The following is a 5305-nucleotide window of genomic DNA, read 5'->3' as shown; positions in this document are numbered from 1 at the left end:
TAAGAGAGTTTGGGGTGAAGACCATCTGGAAGGAAGAGGAACCTAGAGAGGCGGAGTAATTTAAAAATAATAACAATAAAAATGTGATAGTGATTGAGCTGTTTAACTAAATAAAAACAAACTCAACACCCACTTAAATATGCCGAGTGGCAGTTGGTTTTTGTTTTGTTCTGTTAATTTACTCTGTGATCTCCCTTTTGTGTTTCTGTCTTGTTTGAGTTTTATGCATTTGTTACATTCAGCCTCCTTCATTCTAGACACAAACAGTCACTACAAGGTTTCTCTAATTATAATTAGAGACAAAGATATCTCAGAATTATTAGTTAGATTTTTAAAAATGTATACACATTTACTAAGGTTGACTTTGAACACAGAAAACAACATACAATTAAAATAGGAATAAAAAAAAACTTACCAGGAATTACTTTGAGTTTTATTTCACACACTTTTGTAACTTCTTCATATGTACAACTACAAGTGTACGTTCCTGTATCAGTTTCTGTTATTTTTGGCACATGAAAATAGTCATCTCTCAACAGAATGTTGTTAGGAAATTCAGATGTTTGAATTGGTGGTTTACTCTTCTCAAATTTGGCACTGACTTTATTCTTATCTGATGTTTTCCAAGCCAGATTGCAATTTTGGGGACCGACGTTAGGCAGCGTACAAGAAATATTCCATTCCTGCCCTTCTTCAGTCTGCTGTTCTGAAATACAAGTTTACAAAGGTAGCTTGCAGTTTTTCAAAATATAGATTTTTCTTCAATACTAGGGAACTCTGCCCCCTGCTCTCTTTGTTCACCAACCCCCGTGCAGACCCTACCCGCTAGTCATATACTGGATCTGCCACTTGTAAAAAAATCGTGCTGTGCTTTTGGATAAACTCGAATATCAACTCTGTCTTTCATATCTCCGTCTTTCGAAACTTGGTTGGTTTATTATATATGCAAGCGTGATCTTTCGGATTCATATAGAAATCCAAGAAAACTTCTTTAACTGTGTTTTTCAGATAAATTTCATGTAAAGTGCGATACATTTGGACATATAGATTTGTATCCATTATTGGCTGTAGAATTTCTAATGCGTTTAACGTTTAATATCTTTTAACTCTTTCAAATTCTATGTTGCATCGCTTCTCCGTGATCATAAATATAATAAACCTGACCGAATTGTGGTTTCTTTGAAATTCAACTTGTAGTAGCTTAAATTGTTGCGGGACCACAGATTCTCATAGCGTATGGACCTCAGTCGTGCAAATCTACGTTTTGAGCAATGATTGATGCAAACGTGAACAGATTATTATAGATTCGGATATTTTGCCTGTAGTGTTTCTGGATTTCACTTTCACCAAATAACAAATCTTTAATTTCTCGCAGATACGCCACTCCGTTGGGAAGAAACTTTACTGTTCCTTGATATCAACACGAATTAGACAATCTACAAGTCTCCAACTTAAACTTTAAAGCCAAACAACATCTACACACTTCTGTCATATCACCTTTGTCCATATATTCGGTCTCTTTTCGCTGTTCCGTTATTTCACCGAGTAATAATTTCCATTTGTTTGCGCTAATGTGATCTTTACTATCAGTTTTTTGAGACTTTCAAATTTTAGTACTTTCATTATCTCTAAACTACGGAAGCTTATTAGGGCCACAGTGAAAAAAAATACAGACACAGTCAGGTTTCCATCCAAGGAGTTTTTGCGAAAAAATATTTAACGCTTCAAATTTTAGCTGATGGAAATGCTAATTATCGATAAAATGTTGTACATGTCGACATAATATTTTCCGTTTAACTTTAGCGCATAAATTCCATATCGATACTTCAGATGTCGCAAAAACTACATTGGAAACACTTTTTGTCGGAAAAAAAGGGCTTTAACATAAATAAATGTGTCATATTATACATTTTCATCACGTGCAATCAAAACGAGAATAGCGGAGCGGTTCGCATGGTCTGATGAAGAGACCCGTTATTTCTCGTGATGAGCCAATGCAGTAGCGGATAGGCTGGGTCTCCTGCTACTAAAAGGGGTACCTGAACTCCCTCCACATCAACTGTAGCCTGGGGCTGTCTCTCAGGATGTCTAAATAATACAAAAACCGCAAAGGCAATTTACTGTGTCAGTCAAAATATTTAATAAACCGTGTGTTTCATTATCTAAACATTTTTTTCTTATTATTAAATGGCAGATGTTTTAGCATATATGAGAAATTCTCTCATTAATATTAACTTTAGTTTTTTTTTTTTGATTAAACGTCGTTATTTTGTATTAATTCAAATTTCAGTTTTAATTAAAAACCTTAAGGGAAGCAGGTTACAGTACTAATTCAGTTGTTATCGCACTGAGAAGGGATGTTGAAAGGTAGGCTCACCTGTACAGATCCGATGCTGCAAACACAGCTGCATCATGGGCACTTCCAGGAGTTCCAACGCAAATATCTCGTATCATGCACCTGTCATCAACAAGGGCCTGTAGAACAATAGATGGCCATCCTTTGCGATTAATGTAATCGCGGTAGCCTTCCGTCGGGGGAAGAATAGGCACATGCGTGCCATCCAGCGCACCGTAAATCTGTGGCACAAGATGCACCAAGGAATTGCGGTATGCAATTTCATTGGCCTCCGCTACAGTCGGAAGTCTGATATAACGCCGCATTCATTTTTCTTTAATAGCGGTGCACACGGCATATACACATCGATGGACGGTAGTTTTACTAACCCCGAAAGTTTCTCCAACTGCTCTATGCTCGGTGCAGGTTGCCAGTTTGTAAAGGGCGATGGCAATCCGCTCTTGGGTTCTAACCAGTGATCGGTGGCAACCTGTGATGGGCGCAACATCAGGACTGATGAATCCACACATCTCAAACATCGGCCGTGTCATTCTAAAATGTTACAGCCAGAGATTTTCTGTGAAGTGTCTCTCCACCACCTCCTCCCAGAAGGTCATATTCCGTCGTCTCTCACATACCCGTGGGTTTCGTCGCACTGGGGTACTTTCTTCGAGGTCTATAGGGCTATGGGACAGGCAACTGCTTCATTCTGCTGTCGTCTTCGGATATTATGTACAATTCCAATTATTTGTGAAACTAAAATAACAGTAAGCTGGCAAATTTCAAAAAACTGTCTGAATAATCTCTCCATTTCTTTGTTTCTTTGTTTAGTGGAGGGGGTGTAACGTGGAAAACAAAAGGTAGATAATTTGCCACTTACACAAAATTATGTATGGAAACGGCTCAAGGACAGATTTTTTTCGCGATACAACAAAACTTATGCGACAGTTCGTTTTGTGGGGGAGTGACGTCATCACGCACACCGTTTTATCGATAAAACGGTGGATCGAAAACAGGCTGGAGACAGCAAATTTCGCACAATTTTTTTACGTATATTCTGTTTGTCGATAACAAAACGTCGCAAAAAACTGGATGGAAACTTGGCTACAAGAAAAAAAAAATCTAAATGTCGAGATTAAAGTCAACATGTTGACTTTATTCTCGACATTTATGTCATGTTTGAAGTCGACATTTCCGCTTTATCTCGTAGTTTATTTTGTCAGTAGAATGTCGCAAACTAAACTTCATCTTAAAATAAATGTTTAATTTACTAGATTTTCTCAAACTCCATCATAAATTAATGCAGAACATTAAATGCTTTATATTAAGTGTTCCCCGACCCAGTTGTTAATCTCTACACGCTTCTTAAACTGACTTCATCTTGCACAGAGAAGCGCCGGCATCGATCGCCGCACATTGACTTCATGATATTCCTGCTCTATGAATATTCAGAATACTAAGATAAATACTTGATATCTTTTTCACGATGAAATGCATTAAAGCATGTATTAAACATGGGTGGCGGGGGGCATGGTGGCGTGGCTGTAGTGCTGCTCCCTCATAGTAAGGGGTCCCCAGGGGTACGTTCAGTGTAGAGAACTTTATGGCAGGTGTGACGAGGCTCCAGAAAACTGGATATATGAATGGATATCGCACAGGTTTAACTGAAATATTGTGTAAATGTTGGGTTCGTGATGTGGTGGTCGGAGACACGAACGCAGAATTCAATGGATGTTCTTCTGACCAGGCTTTCTTTATTGCATGTGTGCTGTCTCTATCTGACATACTAAACCTCCAGTTCCTATCCTTCATTTATTTTTTTTCTGCACATAACCAATCACCACACGATAAACGTCGTTGTGAAATTAAAACTAGTTATAAACTTATCTCTCTGTAAAAGTCTTGTCTCGTCCCAGGATAAAAACTCTTGTCTCGTACCAGGACTTTTTTAATTGATAGAGAGATATAATAAATATATTATACAGTGAAGAACTGTCTGGATTGCCAATGTTGTCAGATATGCTATTGGCATGGGTTGGTACAGCACAAGGTAAGACAAATAACAGAGAGAAAGAGGAAAGTAGACACTTTTTATACTAGCATAATCTACATCCCGAAAGACTGAAATCTTTGTGGTTGTAATGGACACCCTGAAGCAAATTTACTTGATACTCAGATACTAAGGTATCTGAGACTGAGAAATCAAAGGGACTTGGATAGATGCATAGTCACCATGGTGCCCTTCTAGGGAAGTGACTGTAAGGACTAACAGGAGCTCAACAGACTATTCGGTAGCAGCGCACAGGTCCTAAATTCAAAGTGTGAAATCATTTTAACTATTAGGGCAGGCAGATCAGAAGCTACCCAAGACTTTTAGGGAGCTACACGGAATGTACTGTAAGGTACAGAGGAAACGGGGACCACAAAAGAAAGTACCAGCCATGTGAGATGTGATTCTGGAGCAATTTCTGAAAGAGAACCTCTTATTTCATTGTCTGATTAATAGGCAACATGAAAATAACCCTGGCATGGGATTTCAAGCCACTCAGAGCCAACGTTGTGAGTCTACAGCGCCATGCTGCAGGGTACAAAGGCCCAGACATAGGTGGAAGGAATAGCATGATGAAGACAAAGAAAGAGGGACACAAGGCTGGAAGGGAGAATGCTATGAAATCAGATGAGCAAGACACTCCATCTGACAGAAACACAGTAGCCAAGTACCTGTGATGGCAGCTCAGTTAGGCTAGGCATTTGTTTATTTTCTTCTTTTGTACTTTTTATTTATCTCTGTTCTAATCCCTTTGTATTTAATGGTTACAATAAGCACATCCATGTTGGTATGTGTAGTCAAGTGTCATTTACATTATTCAAGGTGTGGAGATACTCAAGGAAATTGCTTGTCATTCACAAAATAAATATATTTTATAACTGATAATAAACAATTTTTTATCTGAAATATTAAAATTTTAC

The sequence above is a fragment of the Polypterus senegalus genome, chromosome 2 (genome assembly GCF_016835505.1).
Source record: "Polypterus senegalus isolate Bchr_013 chromosome 2, ASM1683550v1, whole genome shotgun sequence".
Lineage (NCBI taxonomy): Eukaryota > Metazoa > Chordata > Cladistia > Polypteriformes > Polypteridae > Polypterus > Polypterus senegalus.
The sequence above is the reverse complement of the archived record's forward strand: the minus strand, read 5'-3'. Positions refer to the sequence as shown.